At 46.1% G+C, this 22,099-nt stretch overlaps 1 non-coding gene across 1 annotated transcript; it reads right to left on the bottom strand.

Annotated features, from left to right (window-relative positions):
- Positions 1-16,931: 16,931 nt before the first annotated feature.
- LOC115801770 (U8 small nucleolar RNA) lies at positions 16,932-17,076 on the bottom strand. Its single transcript, XR_004022102.1, has one exon. It is a non-coding gene; the product is annotated as a U8 small nucleolar RNA (small nucleolar RNA).
- Positions 17,077-22,099: the final 5,023 nt, after the last annotated feature.

Raw genomic sequence — 22,099 nt, forward strand, 5'->3', positions numbered from 1 at the left:
GAGAGGAGGCCAAAGAGCAGAGAAGACTTCTTACGTTTAAATTTTTCTTGTCTTGCCATAAAATATGAATTTTATTTCACAGTCTCCATTGAAGGTTTAAAACTCAACCTCAGGCTGGCAGGAAGGGAAAGAAAGAAGGAAAGAAGGGATGGGAAATGTGAGGTCTACTGTGAATCATGTATTTTTCATATGATGACAATATTTCTCAGTGTATATTATGGGAAACGCCTTTCCATTGGTTGTTAATAGATATGGCACAAAAGGGTAGCTATAGTCAGGTAAGTTTGAGAAATGGAAAATTTTTTTTAAACTTAATAGGAATAGGACTAAACACCTGAGATGTTCTGAGAATTCCTGCAAGGATTTACATCACATATTCAACCTTCACAAGGCGAAATCAGCATTGCACTAAGGATGGGATCCTAAAATAGACCGTTGTTTATGTTTTAATATTTCTGAAACCGTGTCATATTAAACCTGATATGTGCAGTACAAGCTGCATTATGTGGAAGTTGACATATGCACCATATAGTGTGACTTCACTTATACCCAAAGGCTACTGTATAATTGATGGTACAGAGGACAATCAATGAAGTCAGAGCAGAGAGGGAGGGCACAGTGAGGGGCCCAGACAAGAGCCATCCCGGGAGCTGCCCCCACCCCCGGCTAAGGTGCAAAGAGAGGAGATGGTCACAGTGAGCTCCCCTTCCCCAGGTGTGCAGTTCTTCAAAAGCTGGCATCTCAGTGAGAGGCTCAGTACCTGAGCTGGGTTCCTGGACAGAGGGGCTGTCTGGCAGGAGCGGAATCCTTGTGGGAGGAACGGCACTGTCATAGACACTGCCTGAAACCGGGGGGGACGGAGGGGAGGGTTGGTCCCCAGCACGAGTCTCCCAGTGGCTGAATCAGGCCAGAGATCACTTGACAAAAAAGCCTGGGGAGTCAGAGCACAGGATCCAACAGAGGAGGGCAGGAAAGGACAGGAAGGACAAACAGGAAATGCCTGGAATAGCAGACAGGAAATGCCTGGAACAGCAGACAGGAAGTGCCTGGAACAGCAGACAGGAAGTGCCTGGAATGGCTAGGTTAGGTAGAAGGAGGGAGCTCTCTCTGTACATTCCCTGTTAGATTTTTGTCTTGTGAGGGAAGGTGGGAGGGTCACTGGGGTGGAGGGGAAAGGCTGCCCTTTCTTCATCCCATTAGCTGCAGTGTGGCTCCCCTCCTAGGGCCCATGGCAGGTAAGCCCAGCAGATGAACAGGAGTGTCTAAAAAGACAAAAGGCAAAGGGAGTTTGAGGTCAAAGCCATAGACGAACCTCCATCAGACACCCCGATGGAGACAAGGAACAGCCAGACTTAGGTGAGCACGAAAGCCAGCAGCTGCCTTCCCTGTAAACACTGTTCAGTGCGCAAATCAGAATCAACCTGGCGGCAGAAGGCCTGGGAGGTTCAGAACCATGAGACGGCCAGCCACTCAGGAGGAGGCATGGTGGGCACTAGGCAGTCACACCGGCACCATCAATTTTGGATCAGTGATGTAGAGGAAGGTTTCCAGGAACTGTGCGTGAAACCAAGGAGTCAGTGCAATAAAGAGCATGCAGGAGGGGCTGGAGGCATATCAGGAAGAGCAGAGGACGGAGCAGCCTTGAATCCAGCAGGAGCCGAGCAGACGGTCCAGCCCAATCCCCAGCCACGGGCTCCAAGGAGACCTGGGGAGCAGGTATGGAGACTAACACCTGGGAGCCAGGAGCACAGCTGGGGCACAAGGTGAGAATCCAGTGTTAGGACCCTGGAGAGGAGACCCCGGCAGGACCAGAGCTCTGACTCAAAGTTCAGCTGAGGAACAAACGCCAGGGGTAAGGACCCTCGTGACACTCTGCTCCAGGCAGTGGTAAGGATGGATCCTGGAGGTCAAGTTTCAGATGCACCCAAGGGGTAAGAGTCAATTGCATATTACTGCCAGGTTAGAGGGAGCAGAGATTAGGGACGTGGAAACCTGTACAAGACTCCGGGACCCTCAGCAAGAGGCTGTACATCTTGGTCTCATCTGTAAGATAAAGCTGTTGGAGATCATGGGCTACTTGAAAAGACTGGTTTCTAAGATGAGTTCAGTGCTGAGACACGCACTGCGTTGTAGCCGTGTGGCCATCTGGAATCAGATGTATTCCTCGTGGCCAGTATTGTTTGTCAGGAACCAGAGTCGTCAAGTCCCATCATATTTCTCATACACTCCTTCCATTATTCCAGTCCAGGCTTCAAAAGGCCCCTTCTGTTGAGTGCAGCTCGCCTCTGCCCCCTGCTTCACCAGAAACATCATCTACATGAAGATCTTCTCATAAATGTAAATAAGGAAGTAAGCAGTAGGTATTTTCCTACACCTAAGTCATTTGCACAATCACTGAATGAAAAACACACAATATTTAACTATTAAACTCTCATAGGATGCAGTAACCATGCATTTCTGATGCAAAAAAAAAAATACATTTTCATGCTTTAAATGAAATTTTTTATGATAATAGCTTGAAGCACTTGGAGCGATACCTGATAGATAATACTCAATTTTTAAATTATTTTTTAAAATAAATTCAATTGAAAAATTAATAAGAAGAAACCTTCGACTGTATAATGGAGTTTAATTTGGAGATTATTTCTTAATTCTGCTGTACTGGAACAAAGTTATAAGTGGTCCATATCATCAAAAGATTACCTTTTCAGGGTTTGAGATTAGTACATTTAAACTTTATAATAATGTGCTGGAATAGTCTCTGCTTTTCAGAGGAGGGAAGCAATGACAGCTCACATAGATGAACTTGCTTTGGGAACATCTGGCTTCTTAAACAGCATGTATTTCCTCATTTGACTCACTCAAAACCCCTGTGAAGACTACTATATATAAAGTTGATAACTAATAAGGACCTCCTGTCTAGCACAGGGAACCCTACTCAATCCTCTGCAATGACCTATATGGGAAAAGAATCTAAAAAAGAGTGGATATGTGCATGTGTATAACTGATTCGCTTTGTTGTACAGCAGAAATGAACACAACTCTGTAAATCAACTCTACTCCAATAAAAATTAATATAAAAAAATAGTATTTTTTCCTTCACTTACTTGGAAGTCAGTAAGAACATATTCCTAGTCCTACACCCTATCCCCACGTCACTGAGGCCCACCCTCTTCAAAAATGAGGAAGCTGAATACACAGCAGATCTGTTAGATGCCTTCTGCCGGGTCCTGTTACGGGGTAAGGCCCGGGAACGGTGTCGGTGCAGGTCATCACACGTTACTGCTGCTTTGGGCCCCTGTAGAGGGCTGCCCCTCTCGGCCTGAGACTGAGCCATCTTCAGGGTCACTAGCTTGTCCTCAGGAGAAAGGACTCAGTGCCAACCTAAGCACATCCCCCCGGCCCACCACAGCTGACGGCCACCTTTCCTCGCATCTGATGCAATCCACAGCAAACACATTCTGACTCCAAGTACCCTGCCAGCAGGCCCAAGACCTGGACCAAGAAAATACAGCATGGCTGGACTTGGGACAATGTCATGTAAATGAGGACTTCACGTCCCTAAGGCTCCCTGGAAGCCTGAAGGACGCCCACTGGTGCCTTTCAGCAGCTCCTCTGCCCACCGAGGTCAGTGGCCCATCGCTCACCGCTAAAGCTGATCAGTTTGTTCCAGAAATGTCAGTTTCCTCTCGGATTGCCAGGGAAGCAAGGGCAGTGGCGATTTTCAGAAGTGAGTATTTTTGTTACCCTTTGATATGCATTATCAAAAATTGGCTAGAATCACCTGAAAGCCCATGGCTACGATTAGCCGAGGGCAGGAACAGGAGTGTCTGGGGGACAAAGCGTAGTGGTTTTCACTGCGGGGGCCTCTGCCCCGGGAACTCGCCCTTCCTCTCCCTTCTGGCACACCCTTCAGCACCACTCCCAGTGGACAGGCAGCACCGTACCCCCAAAGGAGCTCAACCACAGCTTCCTATGTGCTTCTAGGTCTGCTCCTGGTGTCGGTGAAGCTGTTTCCAACTGACTGATGTTTAGATTAGTTGTTGAAACGCAGAGATGCGGCAGAGGAGGTGCGCCAGAAACAAGACGCTTGGAAACGGGCAGAACGTTGACAGGTGCAGGACAGACCTTCATAGAAATTGTCGTCTCCCTGGCCCCTCACAGTGCCTGGAAATACACCAGTTATATTTTTAAAGGTATGAATCGTTTCAGGCACACCAGGAATAATGGAACAAGCCCCCACCATGTACCTGCCCTGTAGCAGGCACTTCCACATACCGTAGCCCTTTGCTCGTGCAGCCTTCACAGTGATGCTGAGGGGAGAAAATAAGAGACATGTGACATGTGACACCTGTCAGCGCAGGTGTGGGCTGGCAGGGCTGCTCAGGACAAACCTGGGAGTGAAGCTTGTCTCAAGATCACGGCTGGTCCCCCTGCTGTTTCGTAACCTGGATGGCACAGTGGGATCCCGTACCCTCTACTGACCTGAGTAAAAACGCAAAATCTCCGTGGGATGCAAAGGCCTTTTCCATGCACAGGATGCAGAGGCAAAACATTTGCTAGCAAGAAGCAATCTCCTCCAACAGAGGGAGGAGGGGTGTGTTTGAGGCCACATCTAATATGAATCAAAGGATCACAGAGCAAGAAGCACGTGTCATATTCTCAACAAGCACGTGTCTGCAGTTTCTTTTGAGTTTGGAGGGATGGATAGGCATGAAACCATGATTCCCGTTGATTAAAAGGCATGGAGTAGTACTGGAGAGGTCCCCTATCTCAGATGTCGCCATTTGTCTTTTTGAAGGAAGAATGTGAACCCCAAAGCGTAGTCTGGTCACAAACAGCACAGATGAGCAATGCACCAAATAACGCAACCCTTGTTCTTTGAGGGCTTTCTGCGTGCTGGGTATTGCTTAAGTACCACAAGGAATTCAAGATGAAATCTAAGGTGCAGATGGTCCCAGGTGAGATAATAGAGGACAGCAAATGGTCACAGTGGATGAAAACAGAATGCGCAACCATGTACTGGTTAAAGGACTTTGTGAAAACACAGAGAATTAAAACTAAGATAATCAAATAATTTAGAATAGAGGAATTTTAAAAGATATAGCATGCAACGACTAAAAACTGAGCGAATAAATAAAAGAGAAAGATTTGATTAATTGGACTCCATCAAAATTAAAAACTTCTTTTTTTATCTTTTTTAAAAATGTATTTTAGTGAAGTATAGTTGATTTACAATGTTGTGTTAATTTCTACTGTACAGCAAAGTGATTCAGTTATACCTATATATACATTCTTTTTCATATTCTTTTCCATTAGGGTTTATCACAAGATACTGAATATAGTTCCATGTGCTATACAGTAGGACCTTGTTGTTTATCCATTCTATAGATAATAGTTTGCATCTGCTAATCCCAAACTCCCCATCCATCCCTCCCCCCAAAATGCCTGCTCTTCAAAAGGCATCATTAAAAAAACCAAAAAGACAAGCCTCGACTGGAACAAAATATTTTCAAATCCTATATCTTAGAAAAGTATACTTATAATACGATCCAGCAATTTCACTACCAGCTGTATCTCCAAGAGAAATAAAAATATATATCCACACGAAACCTTGGCCATGAATGTTTATAGCAGCATTATTTATAATAGCCTAAAACTGGAAACAGCCCAAATGTCCCAACAGGTGAATAGATAAACAGGTGAATAGATAAACAAAATGTAGTATATATCTATATCTGTAGTAATATCTCTCTATCTATAATGTGATAGTACTCAGCCATTCAAAATAATAAACTGTTGATACACTGCAACCTGGATGAATCATCAAATAATCAATCATGCTTATTTATCTTTGTTTTTACTTATGTATTATTTTTGAAAAATAATCATGCTGAGTGCATTTAGATTAAACTAATACACTGTAGGCTTCCATTTATATAAAATTCTAGATTATACAAACCAACGCCCATTGACAGAAATAAGGCCAGGGATTTTATGTTGATGGGCGGGGATGGGTGGGGAGACAAAGGGGCACACTGGTGCTTTCATGGGTGTGTACATGTCAAAACTCACCAAATTATAAACCTTAAGCATTCACAGTTTATTATATGCCAAGTTTACTTCAATAAAACTGTTTAAAATATGTGTAAAAATGAACAGAGGAAGAAAAATTACACACTACAAAAATTGAACACAAAAAAGGCAGTAAAGAAAGAACAGAGGAACAAAAATACATGAGACCTGGAGAAAACAAATAGCAAAATGAGTGAAACCCAAGCACTTCAATAATTACATTAGATGTGAATGTTCTATACACTCTAACTAAAAGACAGATTTTCAAACTTGATTTAAAAAAAAGCAAATCCAATTATATGTTGTCAACAGGTGAAACACTTCAGATTCTAGAGCACAAATAGCTTGAGCATGAAAGGATGAAAGAAGATGTTCTGTGCAAACAATGACTGTGAAAGAGCTAGAGAGATGATATCACTATCATAGAAAATAGATTCAGAGACAAGAAACATTGCTAGAGTTCAAAGAGGGACAGTTCATAATAAAAAGTGTCAATACACAGGTAGACATAAAAATTATTAACGTATAGGCAACTAACAGCAAAGTCCCACCTCTAATGTTAATCACAGGAAAACAGAGTAAAAGTGTGCATAACTTTTGCCCTCTGCTTTTCCCCATCTTTAGAGGTGAGCATAAGATAAGTCCCCTGTGGTCGAGTTTGCAGAAGTCATGGCTGAGGCATCAGGCCCACCAGTGCAGATGGGGAAGCGCAGTGAGTGTGAGCCAGCAGCACGCAGGGCAGGGACAGATGTGGTTGTAAAGAGGGAAGCAGGCGGGGCTTGGCCGGGGCGGGGTGGGGGTGGGGGACCAGGAACTGGGCTGAGAAGACGGATAGCGAGGAGGATGGAGAAAAGGGCTCTGACTGCAGCTTCACGAGCCAGGTTCCAACACTGACTTTACGCTCGTGTGGGAGATGAGATGGAGTTATCCCCACACCACAGATGGGAAGACCGAGGCCGTCAGAGGAGAAACACTTCTCCCAGAGGCGATTTTGAGGCTGAGCTGGACTCCCAAGCTGGTGTCCGCTCCACCGGTCACACCAAGCTCCGTGTGGGTGGCCCCTCCTACCATCTCTTGGGTGACTCCAAGCTCGAGCGGTCCCTGGGACCAACTTCTCATAGTTGGAGGTAGAGGAAAAGCCTCTTGCCACCAGCATCTGTTCTTGAAGGGTCAAGTTTGCTGGTTCTGCCTGGGAAGAGCCCACCAGGCAGAACTCAGTGAGAAAATTGCCTGTCGGATATGGAAAGAGGGCTTTGAAGGCAGGTGACATCTGGGAGATACAGAGGTTCATCTCTCCTTCACCCACCTGGGGTATCTGGCTCGAAATGACGTGACCTACAAGGACTAGCTGGGTGAGTGATGTCTCTGCCTCTGACACCAACTGTGTGAGAAGCCAAAGAAATAGGGGTGACAGCAGAGAGCTCCAGGCACCACCAGGAGAGATAGCCCCCTCCCTTTCCCCAGTGGATGCCCTTGACCTCATTAAAAATAAGATGAGGCAGAAATCAGAGAGGGCACAGCCTCAGCCCTGGAGCCTCTGCTAAGATTAGCGGGAGCTCTGAACACCCACTCCCCACCCCCTTGGACATAGACTTCTAGGGAGGGGCCAGAGACAGCATGCTCCGTTAAAAACCCATCAACCACAGAAATTATTTTTAGCAAATTGATGACTTCATGGAGGGCTGGGAATACTACATAGAGGGCTGGAATGGTGACAGGGACAGTCAGGTTAAACAGATGGCAGGAGCTGTATCTGGAAAGCTAGGAAGCATATGTACCGCAGCCCGGTCACGCCCCAGCTATGCAAATGTAGGCGACGTATTGGACTCCTCAGTGCTTCAATTCCCACTTTTATAATAACTATGTTGCAAGGGTATGAAGAATAGTGACACAATATGTAAAATGTTTAGTGTAGTGTCTGCTCCTGGAAGGCACCCAGTGCGTGGCTGCCGATCATTATAAATTATAAATCAACGTACACACATTCAGTGCTTTCTTATTAGTCTACATAAAATTCCTGACCTACAGGTAGGATATGTTGCATTATTAGTCCTATATTAGAAACCTGTTTATGTCATTGTTGTACCCAAAACACACTGTCTGCCTTTCACAGTGAGGTGGTGATGAATATCACACATTCTGGAATCTACTAAGGTTTGAATCCTGGCTCTGCCTATCATGGGCTGTGGACCCCCAGCCAGTCATGAGCCCCTCTTGGTTTCAGTGTCTTATCTGAGGATAAGAAACATATAGGGCTGCTGTAAAGATTAAATGAGCTCCTACTATTATGTATCACCCTTTGTTCCTGAAAAGTCCTTCTCATGGGAGTGTGCGCGCAGGGTGGGCATGGGGACAGGCGGCAGAAGACTGGAGGGGAAAAGGTTTCCTTCTATATTCCTGAGCATGCCTGGTCCTGTCTTGAGGCAGATCGAGGTCCAGTTGAAGGCTGCACCTGGGGCCCCTGTATCTCAGTTATGACCGTGAACAGATTGATTTGGCTGTAAACAGTGTCAGGGGGCCTTCGATGTAAGGCTGTCTCTTTGATTTTGCAGTTGGTTTGATATCCCAAAGGCAGGGAGGCCTTGCCAAGAGGATCCCAGGAGCAGCGTGCAGTTTGAGAATTTGGGAAGTGAAGCGGCATCAGTGCCCCCTCGTTACGCCGCAAAGCCCCTCCCAGCCACTGCTGATGGTCATTACACTGGCACGAGCACTCGGGCTTACTTGCTGTTCTTGAGGCAATTCCTGAGCTCCAAGGGCAGAAAGCCAACCGTGGCAAGGAATTGTGCTACTTGGGAACAGAAGGGAGGGATGTCGAGGTTTGATTGTTCTGAAACATTAGAAAATCTGCAAGATGACGTCTCCAGAGCATTTAATATTTAGTTAGTGCTAAGCACCATGAGGGGTAAAAGGAGATGAGTTTCTGTCTGCAGAGCGCTTACACTCTGTAAGGAAGTCTCTTTCCTGCAGAGGGTGGGAGCTGAGGGTGCTGTGCTGGGCAAGCCAAACTCAGGGGCTTTTCTGGACCTAATTAGATGGTGATATCATGAGTCAAATCCCATGACAGATGAGACTTTGGGAGATCCTGGGAGGAAGTGGGCCTGTGAGATGAATGCAAATAACTTGTGGCCAGAACATGGAAAATATGCTTTTAAAAAGAAGACCAAGTAACAACCGAAGAAAAATTATTTGAGGACTCAGTAATGATACTAACCGGTATAAATCAACGTCTTGAAACTACAATAGAAAAATACAAAAACAGAACACCCCTGGCATCTGGGATTAGGGCAGGAATGGACTGGGAAAGGGCTGAGGGAACTTACAGAGATGATGGTAATGTTTTATATCTCTTGATAGGGTTTAGATTATATAGATGTATTCATTTGTCAAAACTCGACAGATGTACATGAAAGACTTGTGCATTTATCATGTGTAAGATTTGTTTCAAAAGAAAAAAGTGTAAAAAAATATTGAACTCTTGTTAATGATAAAAAAAAAATTTAAAAAGAAGCGTATTCAAAAACAAAAAATCACCAAGACATATCTGCTCATTTTTGACCCTCCATGGAAAGGAGGGCTCCAATTCACCTCTCCTTGAAGGCAATCCATCTTTTTTTTTTTAACATCTTTATTGGCATATAATTGCTTTACAATGGTGTGTTAGGTTCTACTTTATAACAAAGTGAATCAGTTATACATATACATATGTCCCCATATCTCTTCCCTCTTGCATCTCCCTCCCTCCCAGGTGGTCACAAAGCACCGAGCTGATCTCCCTGTGCTATGCGGCTGCTTCCCACTAGCTATCTATTTTACATTTAGTTTATATATGTCCATGCCACTGTCTCACTTTGTCCCAGCTTACCCTTCCCCCTCCCTGTATTCTCAAGTCCATTCTCTAGTAGGTCTGCATCTTTATTCCCATCTTGCCCCTAGGTTCTTTGTGACCTTTTTTCTTTAGATTCCATATATATGTGTTAGCATATGGTATTTGTTTTTGTCTTTCTGACTTACTTCACTCTGTATGACAGTCTTTAGGTCCATCCACCTCACTACAAATACCTCAGTTTCATTCCTTTTTATGGCTGAGTGATATTCCATTGTATATATGTGCCACATCTTCTTTATCCATTCATCTGTCGAGGGACACTTAGGTTGCTTCCATGTCCTGGCTATTGTAAATAGAGCTGCAATGAAGATTTTGGTACATGACTCTTTTTTAATTGTTGTTTTCTCAGGGTATATGCACAGTAGTCGGATTGCTGGGTCATATGTTAGTTCTATTTTTAGTGTTTTAAGGAACCTCCATACTGTTCTCCATAGTGGCTGTATCAATTTACATTCCCACCAACAGTGCAAGAGGGTTCCCTTTTCTCCACACCCTCTCCAGCATTTATTATCTCACACCAGTCAGAATGGCCATCATCAAAAAATCTACAAACAATAAATGCTGAAGACAAGCCATCTTAATGGCTCATTTCTAATGAGTAGGATGTGGCAGAAGAAACTCAGAGCGACTTCCACAGCTGGGTCTTAAAAAAAGATACAGCTTCTGTCTCTGTTGGGATGCTTGCCCTGGGAATCTAGGTTGACAGATGCCCATTGGGAGTAACTGTAGGCGGTTCTGACCAGTTGCTATTAACAGGAGCTGTCGGGTTGTTCCTCTAACCATAGCGTCCAGAAGACTCAAGACAAATCCAACTGTCCCAGACTCTTGTACCAAGCACGGCACTTTTCCTCCCTGGTCCTTTCTCCTGTCACCTGTTCCTATACGGCCCCGTACCATGACTTTGCCCCCTGTGACCCACACTATGACCTTGGTCTGTGTGCCTTTCAGCCGGCCGCATTCACTGACCATCGCAAAGGCAACACTAACATGTAAGTTACTTTTCCAGGGTATGACTCCTAAGTGAGGTGGAAGGTCTGCCCATGGAAATGATATTCTTTACAGTGATGTCCTGTTCCCACTAATTCCCGGTGGTATCACTTAATGACGATGAACTTTCTCTGTGGCTGCTCGTGGCTCCCTGCCCCACCAACTGATCAATCTTTGCAGTTGGAGGCATTTAACCATCAGCCTCAGACTCTGGGTCTAATCCTGTTCTTGGAGAGGGGAACCACAAGGACTCCTGGACGGTAGTAGAGGGGTTTAAGGCAGCTGGGCAACTTTCTCCATTCTGATCAAATACCCCTTAAACTGGTTCTCCACCAGATCACAGGGGAGCAGGCCACACTGAGCACCAGTTTCTGCCAGTTCGTCTTCTGACTTGCTTTCTAGGAACAGAGACTTTCCTTTATCTGTTGGCCATATCTGCCCCCTAAGGCTTGAGGGGCAAGGCTGTCCTTTCCCCAGTACTTTTTTCACAGCTGGAATCCTACGTGTGAAATTCATTCTCTGCGGGTTGTTCTATACTATTTTCCAGATAATAATGACCACTTTTATGGAATATCTCTTTTTTTCTACCATTGAGGCAAATGACTCCTGTCTGCCCTATCCTTGTGCTTTGTGAAGTCCCCTCATCAGACCTCACGACACTGGCTACACCCTTCTTATGAAGCAGAGGGAGCCCCTAGGACACGTCCTGGCTCATGGCAACCACTCTGTAAATGTCGCGGAGGGAACGAGTTACAGGACAGAGTGAAAGCTTTTCCTGAATGAGGAAAGGAAGCCAGTGGGGCTCCTCTACTCAGAGAGACGCCCCCTCCTCCCCCCAGGCCCCAGGGACAGTCAGCATTGCCCTTCTCACGCCCTGCACCCCACCTGGCATTGGGAGCGAGCCACAGGCCATCTGCCTTGGAGTCACACTCCTTCCCCCAAATCAACCACCTGCCAGAGCGAATGAGCGTATGATCCCTGAGAATACTTGATGAAGGTCATTAGGAGCTCTCTCCCCTGAAAGCTTCCAGTCCTGTCGGTGAACCAAGAACCTGTTAATAGATGGAACCAATCTTGCTGGGTTAAGTGCTTAGGGAAGAAAGGCTTCTTGACGTGTGGCAGGGGCAGGGGGACACAGTCCAGATCTGGCGTGGTAGAGACTGTTGCTCCCTACCAAGTATCTACATGATCCTTGAGGCAAATACAAGCACGTGTGTCTTCTCTAGGCGCTCTCTCTCTCTCTCTCTCTCTCTCTCTCTCTCTCTCTCTCTCTTTCTCTTTCCTCCTCCCTTTCTCCCTCCCTCCATCTCTGTCTCTCTCCACTTGCCTGGAAGGAAAGAGTCCAAGATGGTGTAGCTGCATTATGAAAACAATTCAGATCCCAGAGTCACTGCCAAGGAGAGGACCCAGGTCTGTGAGAGGCGCAAAGCAGAGCGGTGCGGGGAAGCTCGCTCAGGGGACCCATGCAGGAGATCCGCTCAGCCCACGTCAGACCGTGCTGTGAGTGAGAAACAGGGTCTTCACACATCCCAGGGTTGAGATGCTAGGGTTTATTCGCTACAACAGCTTAGCTTATTCTAGTCGATCTAATACACATGGGGTATTGTTATGAGGTGATTTCTTTCATGTTAGGTTTCCTATTCATCTTCTGTGAAACTTACAGGATTTAAGCACTGTCGAGACCTGTTAAGTAGTTCAACATGGAGTCACAGTGGCCAATGGGAACTTCCATACTAGTTGTTTTGAAATGTCCGCTGCGGGACTGCGGGAGTCTTCAGGTGATGAACGAAGACTACTGCTTTAGATGAGAAGTTGGATGGGTCACGCGTGTCACTGGAACAGGAGCAATGGATAGAGCCAAGATCCCTTCCCCTGGGGTAACCGTGACGTCTTAAAAAGAGATGCTAAGCAGAGTGACTTGAAGGCTCTTTGCGGGAGGACCCAACCCTTAGTTACCCCCTTTCCCTGCTTGACTAGCCTGTGTTGTGTTCTAAATGGGTGCAGTCTGTGAATCGTGATTCGTGACTATTGACTACCGGTTCGTGTGTCTCCAGCCCCGTGATTCTTACCTGCCCTTACTGCTGGGCCCTGCAACAAACAGTTATTTCGGATGGAGAAGATAGCAGGTACCAAGAACTCTAAAGTGGGATACAGAGAAAACAAGTGGGGGAAATTTAAGCCTCTCCTCTGAAGTCACCCAGAATAACTTTTGCCAACGCTTAAATCTTCAATTACAAGCTGTAAATCATTTTTGTATGTTATCAGGCCCAGTGATTTTTCAGTCTGATGTGACATATCTCAGGCCTTTCCATCAAGTGTCAAGAAATGAAATGTCAAATTCTGAGTTGTTTTGCCTACTGGATAGCAGTGAAAGGGCATCGTTTGCAAAGCTTACCAGCCTGGAAGGAGCTTTGGCCAGGGAGTCAGGCTGTCAGTTCTAATCCCGGCGCTGGCCAAGGCCACAAACACATAGCAGCTGGGCCATTACTGTGAACGAGAAGATTGGAAAAGATCTTAATGGTTTCCACTAGTTTTGATGATTGTGTACTATCGTGAGTCTAACGAGGTTTGTCATGCTGTGTTGCCCCAAGAAAGCTCAACAAACAAAACTGATTGAACACATCTGTAACCACGTGATCACAACTCAGAAGAGGGTTTCCACAAGCCTGGTGGGGTGCAGGGGATGCTGGCTTTGGTCTTGCAAGGTCCTGGCAGGCGCGCTGAACTCAGCCTTGGTGATAGATCTTCTGAGAGAGGAGAACCTTCCCCGTTTGCTCCTAAGAATGCTCTGGGTCAACCTAGTAGACATCTGGCCTCATGCTGTTGTTTGTAAAGACCCCTGGACTTTGTTTAAGGCTTGGAGTTTTTAAACCAAGCACTAGCACGACTTGTCAGAATTTGGACAAGTCACTGAACCTCTCTGAGCCTATAACTCCATCTGTGAAATAAGATATAATAGTATCTACTTTGCAGGATTGTTATGTGTATTCAATGAAGTCCTGCATATGAAAACCTTAACAAAACCTATTTCACAGAGTAGACCCTTAGAAATTTTAATGAACAGATATACAGGCGGGTGGACGGATGGACAGATGGAAAGTATTCTATCTAAAACCAACGACTGGGGAGGCAATCAAGATGGCAGAGTAATAGGACCTGAAGCTCACCTCCTCCCACAGATAAAACCAACTACTTACTAGGGAGATAGGGAATGTTTTAGGATATTGTAAGAGGTTAGGGCTTAAACCGAAACATTGCCTGAATCTCTTTGCATTATATCCTTTGCTATCCTAGAGGGAATGGGTTCTCTAAATTCTGTATCTGCTGCCTGAAGAATTATTATTGTTTTCTCATCATTTGTCTTAAGGCGAGTGATTTCAAGCTATCCAGTAGGCTCCATTCTTCGGCTAAGTTTTGGATTTCAAAACGTTCCTGTTCAGGCTTCCATTTACTTCACGACTTTACAGACTTTGATCACCCTGGCTTTTCCACCTTCTTTTTCTAGCTTGAAGCGCTTTGTTCTTTTTAGGTTATCCTCCTAAGGCAGCCTCCTTAGCCCTTTGATCATGTGAAGTTTTCTTCATTGAATCGTCTCTGGCACTGTTATGTCATTATTCTTAAGAAGGCTTGACTCTCAGTTTAACCACATAGAGGATGGGAGGGGGAGAAAACAGAGGAGATCAAATAAGTTATGAAACTGATGTTCTGAAAGTAAGAATATGTGGTAATTGCCAACTGAGTGATAGATGCTTTGATGTGCCCCCCCCCACACCTCGAAATTCTAATAGAAAGTGAGAATTGGGAGCTCCCCTGGGGAGCATCTGGTCTAGTCTCTTCCACACTTGCTCAGACATAAGAATCATCTGAACCACTTGTTCAATGTACAGATTCCAAGGCTCTGTGGGGACCAGTGCTGTCCAAGATGGTGGCCAGCAGCCACAGGTGATGAGTGAGCACTTGAAAGGTGGCAAATCCGAAATGAGTTGTGTTGTAAGTATAAAATACACACTAGATTTTGCAGGCTTCGTACAAAGAAAGAGTATAAAATATCTCATTACTGTTTTCTATTGACTACATCTTGAAATGATAGAAGTTTGAATTTATGGGATTAAGTAAAAGATATGGACCTCCCTGGTGGCGCAGTGGTTAAGAATCTGCCTGCCAATACAGGGGACACGGGTTTGAGCCCTGGTCTGGGAACATCCCAAATTCCGCGGAGGAACTAAGCCCGTGCGTCACAACTACTGAGCCTGTGCTCTAGAGCCGGCGAGCCACAACTACTGAGCCCACGCGCCCATAGAGCCCGTGCTCCGCAACGAGAGAAGCCACCGCAATGAGAAGCCTGCGCACCTCAACAAAGAGCAGCCCCCCTCACCTCAACTAGAGAAAGCCCGTGCTCAGCAACGAAGACCCAGTGCAGCCAAAAATCAATCAATCAATACATTTATATTTAAAAGAAGATATTAGAATTAATTTCACTTATTTCTTTATACTTTTTTTTTAAAAATGTGGCTGTGAGAACATTAGAAATGACATGAGTGGCTCATATTACATTCTACTGGACAAGGCTGGTCCAGACATACCGAATCAGAGTCCCTGTGGGAGGGGCTTATGCTTATCAAGTATCCCTGGTGACTCTCAAGACCAGGAGAACTGGGGAAGCACAAATAGCACAATGAACACATTTGACAGATGAGGAAATTCACATTCAGAGAGTTTTATCAGCTTGTCCAAAGTCACGCCGAAATCCATATTGTAAGGGCCAGGGGGTCAAACGATGACCTCATCAGAAAGTAAGCTGCGTTAAGTGCAGAAATTTGGACTGTTTTGTTCACTGATGCATCCCCAGTGCTGAGAGCAGTATGTGGCATAGAGCTACTTATAAATATATGTTGAACGAATGAGGCCACTTAGACACAATGTTCGTGAAGTTAAATGCGTAATTTCAATCCCCTAACGGCCTGGTCTGCTTTGTCCTCTTCTTGAGGCTGCCGATAATAAGGGAAAGGAAAGGAAAGGGAAAGGAAAACACATTATAGGTCATCTAGAAACTATCCTTGAAAATCACAACACAAACCACATTAGCATCTCCTAGAGAGCATCTCCTTTGCATGCAAATTTGACTTTCAACTCATCCATTCAAACAGTGTCCTAAGAGAATTTGTACCACTAAGAAACATAGTCGCAACAGGTTTTTTTTTTCCCCCAGCTCCACCTGTTGGAAATACTACCTCCTCTACCAAAAATAAAGAAGGCATATTTTTTTCCTAAACCACCTAAGCTGAAAGCACCCAGAGGACCTACTCCCAACTCCCTCTGGGGCTCATGGTTTCTATTTTTAATCATGCAGTGTGCAGAGAGAAAACAGCTCTCAAAGAAGTTGCTTTGCAGAGAAACTGTAAACATCCTCTAGCTTCTACATGTGACTGTGGGAGAGCAGTGGACTTTTCAGAAATCAGGAATGACAAGGGAACGGCGGCATTTGAATCACCCACCGAAACCGAAACCTAATTACTGTCCTCATCCTCTATGTCCTATAAATTACTCACCAGGCAGCTGCAAGTAGGAAGCCCAATTTCATACCGAGTGATGGAGCAAATCTTCCGTGTGGGCAAACATTCAGTAGGATGGGAGCGTGACTCATAACCATTCTGCCCATTGTTAGAATGCGTGCCCACCTGCCTCTTCAAGGGCTGAAATAATCCGTTGTCACGCTACTGCAGGAAAATCTAATTGTAACCTTGGTCCCCCAGCCCCTGTTGAATTGCTCACTCGCAGGTGAATTGCAACTCCACGTAATTACATAACGCTTGGAGGGAGAAACACAGAAAAGACAAAGCCTATGTTGGTCTTTTAGTAAAAATGGAAATTGATCAGAGTTCAGTCACATGCTTGGTGGTCTGGGGACCATGTGTGGTTTCCCCCGATCACCCGGAAACTTGCTTCTATGCCTATTGCCAGGGCCCACCCCAAACTCTCTAATTACTGAGTGCAACCCCCGGGAAGATGTACATTTTGCAAGGCCTGATTACGCGTAGCCGCTAATCGCGAATCATGCGAGCTCCAATCATCATGTTCTGTTCTGTCCTCCGAAAGGAGGAACAGGTAAGGTTTATCCTACCTGACGATGGGAAGATGTACATTTTAATCGGCTCTCCTAGTGATGACCTATGCCTGCGAATGTTTGAAAATACCAGTCTAGAGTCACATCTGCCACACTGAACTTTGTGAAAGTCAAACTCAACCATATGGATGAATAAATACGTGTCACATGCCAGCGCATGGGACTCTTTCCTCAGGCCCCAGACTCTGCTTCTGAATCCCAGCCTGTAGCAGCCACTATCCGGTGGGACCATCGGTGTGATAGCAGCACCCAGCAGACAGCCTCACCAAAGACTCCTCATTCCCAGATTTCCTGATCTGGACCCAAGCTCTGAAACCCTCACAGGGCATTCTGCTACTAACTACAGTCGGAATCAAACGGAGCCGGTCATGCACTTTGGACCGTATGCCCTACCCACCTGGTAGACCCTGATGCCCAGCCTAACGCCCTAGTCTACCATGGGGAAGCATCCCCTTCTTCTGCCCGATGTGCTATGGGGACCTCTGTGCCTTGTGTCCCATTCCTAGACGTGCTGGGGTTCACTATCCACGAGGAATCCCAGAGATAGAAACCTTTCAGGGAAAGGTTTATCTTCGATGTGCGTTCGGGCTGAGTTCAGAAGGTTGGGTGTGATCACGGTAGGGGGAGGAGGAGGCGGTCAGGGTGGAGCCCGTGGAAAGGGGCCGGCAGAGCTGAGGGGTACTTATTGCGGTGTCACCAGGCAAGGAGACACCACAGAGGAAAGGACAGTCAGCTGTTGTTTCTTCATGCCAGTTCATCCCCAACCCACGAGCTCCTATCTCTGACCCTTCCAGGGTTAGATGTAGGGGGAGGAGCTACAGAAGCAAAGGTGATTTTACATCCACAAGGCAGGTGCACTGGGTGATTTGGCATTGGTACCGCTGGCTTGTGTGAACAGCGAAAAAACACCTTTGTGTGTGTGTGTCTGTGTATATCTGTGTGTATGTGTCTGTGTGTGTCTTTGTGTGTGTAGCTCTGTGTGTGTCTGTATGTGTCTTTGTGTCTGTGTGTGTCTTTGTGTGGGTATCTGTGTGTCTGTGTCTGCCTGTGTTTTGCTCCTTCCTCAAGATTCTTCCTCTGGGAGGCCCACCTGCGCTCTGTGTTCAGCTGAGCGACCCCCCTCCTCCAGTTGGCCCCTTGCAGTTCTCCCCGTGCCCCTGAGCTTCTATAGCCTCCCTTCTCCCTGGGGTCCCCCTCCCCTCCTAGTGGTCCCCTTGGCATGCATCAGTCTTAAGACAATGTGGAATGTTTGGGAAATGTGTAGCTTTGCCTCCCATCAGGGAGCTCCAGCCACATCCTCCTGCCTTTAAGCATCTGAGGGATATTAGACACTAGGCTGTATGTTCTGCACATTCCATGGAAACTTCTGGAGCCTCCTTCTGGTTTTCTTGACTACAACACCCTGTCCTTCATCCCCATAGGGGTGGTGAAGTGGCCAAGTAGAGGGGAAATGCCGAGCACTCTGAAAACCCTCCCCAGAGGGATTTTTTTGCCTCATCCTCTTGAACCTCATCTTTTGAGAGGGCTGGAGGTTGAAGATTAACTAACATTGACTAACCAGCTTCAGCTCATTCCCCAAGCAATTCCCCCATAAGTCAACTAGCTCCTCTCTTGAAAATGCCGTGTTGCTTTCCGTGCTCCCAGGCTTTGGGGCCTCAGCCGAAACTGACAAGCATCTCATTTTAATATCTTGTTTCTCATGTACAATTATAATTCAAGGTGGTATTTATTCTAATGGAAACATGCATATATTGCAATAGAATTATAAGGTAATCTAACAGCAAACAAAGGAGGGAGTGTCTAACCCTGTCTGGGACAATTAAGAGGATCTTTGCAAAGGAAGTGATATGTGAGCTGCCTCTGAAGGTCGAAGGGGAGATATTCAGTTCTGATGGAGACGGTGCTATTCTAGGTTTAACACAGCCAAGTGCTTCTCTCTCTGTGACAGCTCGTGCTCGTTAGACAATCTCAGAAATGGTTTCCAGAGCCTGACATCCAGTGGCTGTCAAACCATTTGTAGGGAAAGGACAGGGAGATGGGAATAGTAAAGATGGATTTGAACAGATAAGTTAGAGAGAAGCTACACCACTACCACACATACGCTTCACTGACCTGGGAGAAGGGAGGGCTTTAAGACAATGAAAATATTCACATTGCTCTGTGTGTGTGTGTGTGTATATGTACCCCAGTACACACACACACACACACACACACACACACACACACACACACACACATACACATAAATAGGCCATGGGTTTAGAGTCCATGTTTTGGCCCCTCTATCCAAATCTATTCCAGAAGGTATAGGTAATGCTAGAAAAAGGGAGAAAAACATGAATACAAGGCCAGGAACTCCCATATAATTGTCTGCCAATGTCCTACACAGCTTTCTAAAGGTGCCAAAGGGGAGCAAATAGCAAGTGAATTCTAGAGACAGACACACAGGGCCTGTGAAACGTTCTGCAGAGTTAATACAAGCTGACTCCAGGCCCCGGAGAAGATGAAAACTCATCAATCTGGGCATTTCCTGGGGAGGCAAGTACAGAACATGGTTCCCTAAGCCAGAAGATCAATCCAATTCTGCCCTGAGACACTGACCACTGGTAGTTTCTGGGATTCTCCGAGGGCCGAAGGTGGAGCACTTTAGAGCTGGAGGCGTCAGAGGTCAATTCACACAGCAGATTTCACAGATGAGGAAACCGGGGCTCCGAGGCATTCCACGTCTTGCCCCAAATCTCACCGCTAATCACCAGTGATGCAGAACTAGAGCACAGGGTTTTTGCTCTTTATGTCACACTAGGTGACATGAAGGGAAAATACCAGCTCGCCTGTGAGCAGGGCACAGAACACGTGTGTTTTCCCTCCCTACGATCCCTCTGGAAGCCCCACTAAAAAGAAAGCAAACGCGTGACGTTATATTACAAACCTACAAGGACACAGAGACCCATTGAGGAGCTGATCCCAGATGAGAGATGCCAAGAGAATGCTGGAAGAGGCAAAGCAGGTGTTTAGGTGGCAAATAATACGTTCGTGGGGAAAGCTGAAACCTCATCTCCTGTAGAGAAAGAAGCAGCAAAACGCAAGGCGATTGACACCACTGAACTGTGGAAAAGCCCCAGGAGGTGAACACTCCAGGTGCCACTGAGAGTGGGGCTGAGAGAGGGGCTGGGGGACATCTGTGAAGGACTTCAATTCCCTCTGTCCCTTCACTCGGCCAGCTCACCCTTCAACACCCACACAAAGACACAAAGGCAGACCTCTCCATACACGTACCGCAAAGGCAGAGCTGAGACAGGCTTGCTTGGGGATACTTTACGTAGGAATCTGATCCCAGGAAGCGGGAGTGAAGGACAAGCAGAAGGAGAGAGAGTCATGAGCAGGTGCCTTATTCTGTGGACCAGCACGTGGGTGACCAGTTGTCCCAGCTCACCAGGATTTCTGAGGAGGCTTGTGAATTTGTTCACAGAACCCCCTGCCCTGGGAAAGGGGCGGGGAGAATACATGTCCATCACCTCCACCTACTGTGACTGGTGGCATCAACTTCCCTGTCCCTCCAGGTTGCACACATGTGATACCTACCGAGTTTCTCCTCCAAGGCACCCAGGAAGCTCAGGGGCAGAATCAAGAGTTGCTGGCCAGGTGCTGTCAGGGTAAACCTGCGTGGGGCTGGTCACCCCTGCATGGAATTTGTCACCACAGCAGTGATGGGAACAAAGTAGACGGGGGGGGGATTTGAAGTGCTTCAAAACAGGTCGCAAACACAATTATGAGCTGGAGGCTCTGGGCTTGGGAGTTCCAGGCACAGGGGAAGGTTTTAGCAAAGGGGAAGAAAACAAAAGCTTTCATTAAGAACCCAAACACTGGAAAGGGACTTCCCCAGTCCACTTCCCTTGCTTGGTCTCAGGAAACCAGTGGCCACATCTATATCCTCAGGCACGAGGCCAGAGGATCTTCCCAAGAGAAATGGCCTAGCAAGATACAAGACCTGCTATTTCAGGGTGCCTCTAACAAAATGACCAGGTCTCAGCCCAATAACCGTAAATGAAATCCTGCTTTAACCGTGCTCACAGATCTCCTTTGCTGCTGACTCTTAAATAAAAACAGAAAGCAAGAGACCACCGGAAAATTGAGGCAAGCCTGTATCACTAAAGACAGCTCTGGTATTTAAAGTTTTCTCTTAAGTAGGTTGACTCTCTTCCCTTCAAGTGCATTTCAATGTTTGTTTGGCTTTCCTTTCGCTGTTAACAGTAGCCTCGGAGGGACAAAAGAATCTTGGCTTTCAAGAAGCAGCATTAAGATTAAGGGCGTGTGCAAATGCCGGAACCAAACCTGATTCCATGAATGTAAATAAAAAATTGGTGCAGCCACTGTGGAAAACAGTTTGGAGGTTCCTCAAAACACTAAAAATAGAACTACCATAGGACCCAGCAATTCCACCCCTGGGTATATATCCCCCCAAATCCCACTAATTCTAAAAAATACAGGCACCCCAATGTTCATAGCAGCATTATTTATGATAGCCAAGACATGGAAACAACCGAAATGTCCCTTGACAGATGAATGGATAAAGGTGCGGTGCATATATACAACGGAATACAACTCAGCCATTAAAAAAGAACAAAATTTTGCTATTTACAGCAACATGGATGGACTTGGAGGGTATTAAGCTAAGTGAACTAAGTCAGAGAAAGACAAATACTGTACGATAGGACTTATATGTGGAATCTAAAAAAATACAACAAACTAGTGAATATAACAAAAAAGCAGCAGGCTCACAGATACAGAGAACAAACTAGTGGTTACCAGTGGGGAGAGGGAAGGGGGGAGGGGCAACATAGGGACAGAGAGTGGGAGGTACAAACTATTGGGTATAAGATAGGCTCAAGGATGTATTGTACCACACGGGGAATATGGCCAATACTGTATAATAATTGTAAATGGAAAGTAACCTTTAAAAATTGTATTAAAAAATAGGGGCTTCCCTGGTGGCGCAGTGGTTGAGCGTCCGCCTGCCGATGCAGGGG

This window comes from Delphinapterus leucas, chromosome 9 (assembly GCF_059928025.1).
Source record: "Delphinapterus leucas isolate spDelLeu-1000000601 "Yukka" chromosome 9, BTC_Dleu_Yukka2, whole genome shotgun sequence".
NCBI classification, from domain to species: Eukaryota; Metazoa; Chordata; class Mammalia; order Artiodactyla; family Monodontidae; genus Delphinapterus; species Delphinapterus leucas.